The sequence below is a fragment of the Lynx rufus genome, unplaced genomic scaffold (genome assembly GCF_022079265.1).
Source record: "Lynx rufus isolate CCGP_SWC_20201006 ecotype Redwood Valley unplaced genomic scaffold, mLynRuf1.p SCAF_22, whole genome shotgun sequence".
Taxonomy (NCBI): Eukaryota; Metazoa; Chordata; class Mammalia; order Carnivora; family Felidae; genus Lynx; species Lynx rufus.
Window position 1 is genome coordinate 22,113,992 of NW_025814837.1, and position 8,259 is coordinate 22,122,250.

Genomic DNA, 8,259 nt, shown 5'->3' on the forward strand with positions numbered 1-8,259 from the left:
GTCTACGACATCTAAGTACTTCATATAAGTGAAATTATTACTGTATGTGTCCTTTTGTGACTGGCTTAATTCACTTAATATAAGGCCTTCAAGGTTTATGCAGGTTGTAACATGTGTCAGAATTTCCTTCCTTTTTAAGGTAAATACTATTTCAATGTATGTATTATCACAATTTGGTTACTCATTCATCTAAAGAGGTGCACTTAATTTGCTTCCACATTTTGCTTATTACAAATAATGCTGCTATGAACATGGATGTACAAATAATCAGTTTGAGTCCCTGCTTTTAATTCCTTTGAGTGTGTACCAATAAGTGGAATTTCTAGATCATACATCATTTGTTGAAAAGACTGTCCTTTCCCCATTGAAGAGTTTTGTCAGTCCTGTCAAAAATCATTTGACCATATATACAAGGGTTTGTTTCTGGGCTCGCTATTTTATTCCATTGGTCCATATGCCTATCTGTATGCTAGGACCTTAGTGTTTTGATTACTGTAGATTTGTAAGTTTTGAAATCTAGAAATGTGAGATCTCCAACTTTTTTCTTTTTCAAAATTGTTTTGGTTAGTCAGTGTCCCTTGAGATTCCATATGGACTTTATGATAAGATTTTTCTATTTCTGCAAAAAACATTGCTAGGATTTTAATAGGGACTACACTGAATCTGTAGATCATTGTGGGTAGTATTGACATCTTAAATATTAAGTCTTTCTATCCATGAACACAGGATGTCTATTTTTTTATGTCTTCTTTAATTTCTCTAATGACTTCCTTTTATTTTTCCTTATAATGCCCTTTACTAGATCTTGCATTTTCCCTTGGTGTTCTTTTCAGGCCCTCTTGACTATTACTTAGTTTGATACTGTTTGATATACAAAATTTCAGCAATTTGAGGTCTTTAGCATATAATGTAAAGAGTAATATATTATGATAGATCCTAGGTAGTCTGGAGTAGCTGAAGACATCATGAATTTAACTGCCTAAATTGATAAAATAATGCTTATGTGAAGATGGAAGAAAAAATAAATCTAAGACCCCTAAAAGAGCAAACATCAAGTCCTCCTAACCTATCCCTTTGGCCAATGACTCTAACTGCTCATTATGGAATATGAGTTGTTATGGAGATGACAGAGGGGATAAGTGGGAAGACATGAGATAAGATAGAACAGCCATAAATATAGTAACATAAAATATTCTGAGAATTTCCTTAGGTTCAAATTTGGATATAGCCTATATCCACAATATCACTACCCTTCCAAAAGTTTTCAGTAAAATGCCCTGACACTCCACATGCCCTAATGTTCTCTCTCCTCTATCCCCTAATAAGTCATGAACACAGGAGTGAGCATTCAGTGACAGATTTTAAAAGTTATTGGAAACTGAGCCAGTATAGCATAGGCCATGAATGCATGAGAATATCTGGTTCCCTGTGGATATCCTAGTGACAAAAGCTCTGTTTTAATGAGGACTATCTTTTTTTTAATGTTTATTTATCATTTTGAGAGAGAGAGAGAGAGAGAGAGAGCACAAGCAGGGAAGGGGCAGAGAGAGGGAGACACAGAATCTGAAGCAGGCTCCAGGCTCTGAGTTGTCAACACAGAGCCCAACGTGGGGCTTGAACCCACGGACTTCAAGATCATGACCTAAGCCACAGTTGGACACCCAACTGACTGAGCCACCCAGGTGCCCCTAATGAGGACAATCTTAATTGATCTGACTCTTGAATTCTGGAATTGCAATTTGAAATCACCAAAATACTCAGGCATTTAGAAGCAGTGAGTAAAACAGAGAAGGTGCATTGAAAGGGGCTTTGCACTAAAACAAATTAAAACTAAGTTGAGTTACAGAGTAGCAGAAACTAGGAGTAATCAGAGCCACTAGGGAGAAGAGAAGATACAAAATAGAGTGAGGAAGTCAATTAACAGAAGGAAGAGAAGCAATAAGACATCCAAAGAATTGCAGAGACCTTGATTGTAACTGGGCACATTAATGGCAATATCCAAGTGACCATCCTAGATTTCCTACTGTTTCAGTCTATAAAAACCTCCAGAATCCAGGTCCAGTCTCTATCTGGTCCAGCTGTACCTTGGTATCTTCTTTTCCAGAGGACTGCCTCTATGGTAAGAATCCCCCTTTTTTTTCCCCATTCCAATAAAACCCTTCTTATACTTGAGATAACTTGAATGATTTTCTATTCCATACACCCTAAGTATATTAAGTTAAATATCCATATACAAAATGAAAAAACAAATAAATCAGGAAGGAAATATAAAATAAAGTAAGAAGATGGAAGACAAAATCACTAGTGGGTTAGAATTCCTGGCTCTTTTTCTTCTTTCTGTACCTGGGTATTACCCCCCCCCCAAGGATTCAGCCCTACCCTCTGTGTTGCTGACTGGTCAGCCCAGTGGTACCATCCCAGAGCTCTACCGTATATTCCAGATCCTATAGCTAATTTCCTCTTTGACAATTCCACTTAGATATCCTCCAAGTGCCTCAAACTCAACCTCCCTAAAAATCCCAAAATAAGTTTCTCCTCTAGTATTTCTCATGGCAATGAATGGCACCACCACCCTTACAGTTTCTCAAACTGGGGGGACAGAAGAGGTGGCGAAAAGTTTGGTGTTAGCCTTGACACAGTCTTCTCTAACCTCCCATATCCAATCAGTCATTAAGTCCTGAGGATTCTACTTTTTGGTATCTTTAGAATCATTCCAATTTGTTCATCATGACTGTCACTCCATCATTCTCTCCTACTGAAATGTGCCAACCTCTAAATTCACCAAAGGAATCACTCAAAAGCAGATCCAGTCATACCACTTAACAACTTCAAATGGCTCTTGAGAATCTTCTGAACAAAGCAAGCCGCCTTATAGGATATACACTGTTGTGACCATTTCTGTCTCTAGCTCCTTCTCTCTCAATTCCCATACTCCCATCAGCCTTTGTGTTTCATCCATACTCAACTACTTACATGTCCTAGAATGGGTCGTGCTCTCTCTCAACTCTTGGCAATTGGACATGTTACTTTCTGTCTGAAACACCCAGCTCTGTCTCCATCTCCTAATAGATAACTCCTACTTATCTTTCAGCACTCAAGATTATATCTAGGGTAGGAACCCCTAGTGTGGTTTCATTACTGCTTTGCCAATTTACTTACATGCCACTCCTACACTGAAGTGCAAGCTCCTTGAGCATTGATGTCTTTGCCATTTTATCCCCAGGTTTAGCCCAGTACTTGGCACATTGTGGGAACTCAGTACATGTTTGTTAAATGAACTCAGTATTTCTTTTACTGAAAGTTGGACTTTCAGATTGAATTTTAAAAGAAAACCCAGTTACATGCAGCTTACAAAAGAATGGAAATAAAAGAGTGGCACAGTTATGAAATGAAGTAGAATTCAAGATGAAATCATTCAACAAGGCAGAGGGTCACCTTGTGTGACTAAATGTTACCCTGCTATCCTCCCCCTACAGGTTTCTTCCCATCCCCTCACCTCTCTTGCAATCCTAACTGTAGTGCCATCATGTTTCCTGGTGTGTTTACCCACTACTTTGTGAGTTATTCAAAAGGTGTGACCACATCTTATCTTTTATTTTTTTTATGTTTTATTTATTGATTTTGAGAGAGAGAGTGAGCAGGGAAAGGCAGAGAGAGAAAGAGAGAGAGAAAATCCCAAGCAGCCTCCATGCTGTCAGCACAGAGCCTGATGTGGGGCTCGAAGTCACGAACCATGAGATTATGACCCAAGCCAAAATCCAGAGTCCGATGCTTAACCAACTGAGCCACCCAGGTGCCCTATATCTTATCTTTTTATATCCAGCTCTTGATAAATGTTGAATTAATGATACAAAGTCACAAATGTTTTGCACTAATAACATGACATCAAAGTATATAAAGTAAAAACTTATAAATCTATATATAGATATATATCTATTTATCTATTTATATATAGATATATATCTATATACTATATATAGATATATAGTAAAAACTTATAAATCAATCTATGACAAATCAATTCAATAAAAAAATACATAAGGGCATAGAAGAATTGAACCATATAACAAGGTTACATTAAGTATGCTGAACTCTGTAACCTCAGAAATAGAAAATGTTTCTATAAATCAAATGCTTACAAAAATAAATCATGACTAGGCCAAAAGGAAAACTTCAATTTATTCCACAAAGCACAAATGATATAGAACAAGCTCCTGAAGGAAATACAAAAACAAAAAAGGAATAAAAGGAAAAGAGAAAGAGCAGAAATTTTAAAATATCCAACCACTTGGAATATAAATCATAGTTTCCTGAATGATTAAAATGCAGTGCTAGAAAGAACACTTAAATTTAAAGACAATGGAAAATAAAATTTATCCACATAAAAGCAAGTGGATAAATAAGGGTAAAATTTTAAACTTATATACATATAAAACTACAACAAACAAAATTATAAGGCAAACAATAAGCTCTTTAAAAATATTTGCCAGTGGGGCGCCTGGGTGGCTCAGTCGGTTGAGCGTCCGACTTCGGCTCAGGTCATGATCTCGTGGTCCGTGAGTTCGAGCCCCGCGTCGGGCTCTGTGCTGATGGCTCAGAGCCTGGAGCCTGTTTCAGATTCTGTGTCTCCCTCTCTCTCTGACCCTCCCCCGTTCATGCTCTGTCTCTCTCTGTCTCAAAAATAAATAAACGTTAAAAAAATTTTTAAAAAATAAATAAATAAATAAATAAATAAATAAAAATAAAAATATTTGCCAGAAACATAAAAAAAATAACATCCTTAAAAACAAAGAGCCTTACAAATCAGTGAGAGAAATACTAGTATTACAATTTTAATAGTAAATGATATTAATTTACTGATTAAATTGAAAGGAGCTATTAAATATGTAAATAGTTTTAACCTCATTAAGAAACAACTGCAATTTAAAACAAAATATCATTTTTGCCTATAAAATTAGCAAAATATTTCTATTTTTTTATGACTTTGTTTCTTAAATGCCTGTTTTCAGCATTGATAAGGTACAGTGAAAGAGATACTCTAAACATTAAGTTTAAGGCAATGTCAACGTGTTCAATGTTTATGGGAGAACAACTTGGAAATCTTCAATGATGGTCTTACAAGTTGACATTATTTGAAGAAATAATTTGCTTTCCAGCCATCCAACTCAAGAAAATAATCTCAATATTTATGTATAAAAATATTATTTCATAGTTTTATCTATAAGAGAGAAGAATGAGTACCCCTTAAATGTCTAGCAGTAGGGAAATGGTAAACTGTAGCGTATATATTAATGCAATATTCTGAAGCCATCACAGTTATGTTTACAAAATTTTTAATGACATAAAAATATTTATAATTGTTTCAGGTTGCTACATAACAAACCACCCCAAAATTTAATGCCTTAAAACAACAGTATATATTTTTCACAGTTCTGTAGGTTAAACATGGCTAACATCCTGGGGCAGCTAGAAAAGCCAAAGTGACTTTCCTCATATCCCAAACCCTTCATTCTCCTCCATGTGAACCACTCCATAAGGTTTCTTAGACTTCCTCAGAGAACGGACACTGGAATCCAAGAAGAAATGCTCCAAGCAGCAAAAGTGGAAGCTAAGATCTCCCAAAGCCTAGCTCTGAAAGTTACACATTATCATTTCTGCTGCATTTTATTGGTCAAAACAATTCTCAGCATCAATCAGGCTCTGTGCTAACAGCTCAGAATGTGGAGCCTGCTTCTGATTCTATGTCTCTGTCTCTCTCTGCCCCTCCCCTGCTCTCTCTCTGTCTCTCTCTCTCTCTCTCTCTGTCTCTGTCTCTCTCAAGAATAAACATTTTAAAAAATTGAAAAGCAAAGAAAAAGGGCAGGGGGAGTTGCTCCTGTACAATTCTTTTTTTTTTTTTAATTTTTTTAATGTTTATTTTTGAGAGAGAGACAGAGAGACAGAGCATGAACATGGGAGGGGCAGAGAGAGAGGGAGACACAGGATCCCAAGCAGGCTCCAGGATCTGAGCTGTCAGCACAGAGCCTGATGCAGGGCTGGAACCCATGAACTGCGAGATCATGACCTGAGCTGAAGTCAGACACTTAACTGACTGAGCCCTCCAGGTGCTCCAACTCCTGTATAATTCTTTTTTTGATCACATAGAGTATTAAGATATTTGAATCATCAAACATTTTATACCAAGTTTACGACCATACTAAACAAATGAGTAACTGATTTTCATCTTTCATTATATTTACATTACATATTGAATATTTTTCTGTCTCCAAAAATAAAAAGTGAAATAGACTTTCCTTGTTTTCTAAATACAGATCTAAGCCAAAATAAAATAGATGCAGAAGTCTTGAGGCAGAGACTAATAAAACTTAAAAAGTTTTAGTGGATGTATATATCAAAACCTAAAAATAAAAAATAGACGTGCTCAAAAAATAAAATTTCACTGTTGTTCCTTCTGACTCTCATTTTATACAGTTAATCAAACAGTCCTCTGTGGGTTGTTTTTTTTTTTTTTTTTTTTACAAAACCAGCACACTATTTCAACACAGCATCATAAATTAATGTTGTATGATTCTAATAGCAACTTTACATGATATGAAACACTGAGGAAGGGAAAAAAACATGCATTTCTCTTACACAACCCTTTAGGCAGACATTATTTTCAAAGATCCAAGAGCTGCTATTTAATAGCTTGACTAGCCATTCCAGAATTGTCAGAGAGCCCAGTTTTAATCTTTGCCTCCTGACTACTCCTGAAAATATCCCTGGCTTACACCAAAAATAATATATTTGAGAGAAGAATTCTCTCTCCCTTCAGAAAGCAACAAAGAAAGTACTACAATTTAAAAGAAGGAGAAATACTGGGGAAGGATCAGCCAAAACAAAGTGTGTGCTCATGTGCTGTTTACAGACAGTATCTGTTGGAACTTCAAAATATCAACCTCTCCCAATTCAGGAATGGCTTCTGTCTATGTACAGGTACCAGATGAACGTGCCCTTTCCTTGCAACTTGAGGCTTCTAACTCCATGCACTGAGTGATCCCCACCCTATCCTGAAGATGAATTCCTAGCAATCTTTCTTAAAGCACCTGCATATGCTATGATGATCACTTTGGGCACAAACCAGTAATGATATATTCCATATGGAAAATATTTGTGACATGTCAGAAAACCATGAAATGTAAGGTCCTTTCTCTATGTCATCCTTTCAGCAGATAAAATCAATTAGATAGCATGTGCTCCTTTGGGTCTGGGTAAATACGCATAACATTTTTAATATATTTCTATAAAAGTGAAAACAACCCTATCAGAGCTTTGATAAAACATATTTTAGATTCAGTTAAGCTGTTTCGAACTCTGTTACATGATTTTGGAGACTAAGGAATTTTAGTCTCTTTAAACACTAATGAGACCTCAAGAGATTATTCCAAAATACCTCTAATCCTCCCCCCACTGTGTCATCTCGGCTTCATACATAGTTCTTTCACCCTCATTAAGCTTCAAAGTTTTTCTTAACAATTATCTTAGTTGTCTATGGATTCTGAATGCTTTGTACTATGGCATAAAACAAAAGTTTAATTTATTTTTGTTTGTTCATTTGTCTCTGGGATTTATTTTAGATCTTTGAGATGTTTTCATTTTTCACTGAACAATGGCTGATCAATCTCATTTGAGTTCAGACTTTTATTGACTTGCTACATCTTTGTAGGAGAAATTTAGTATGTCTTTGATTCTATTTTGTTTAATGGCTGGGTCCTGCTATCCTTCAAAATAGAACTGAAAATTAAAACTTTATGACACAATCAAATAAATTCATTTATAAATATTCCTCTAGGTTCTGTATGGCACCAAGATTTTTTTCATAGACTTATTCCACATTTCTGACCTAATCCACATTTTTTTCCCGTACATCTTATATTTTTTTAAAAAAAAACTCTGAGAATAAAGGTATTTGAGAACTACTGAAGCAACAAAATAAGAACAAACCAAAAAGCAGTGACTTTGTAATATGACAAGGAACCTGGGTCTGTTGGAGAATAAGGCCAAATATCAAACAGAAGCGTCTGGAAATTTAACCTCATCATATTCAACTAAATGGGTCTTTTTCAATCTCTCTCTCTTCCTTCCCTCTTCCTTTTCTTCTATGAAAAATGTACAAGCAATCTTCCTTGCCCAAAGTTTCAAATTTAGCTAACCAAAAACTTCACCTAATAAGAATACCCCATTCCCAAATCCAAGGAATAATACAGCTCTTGTTTTCAA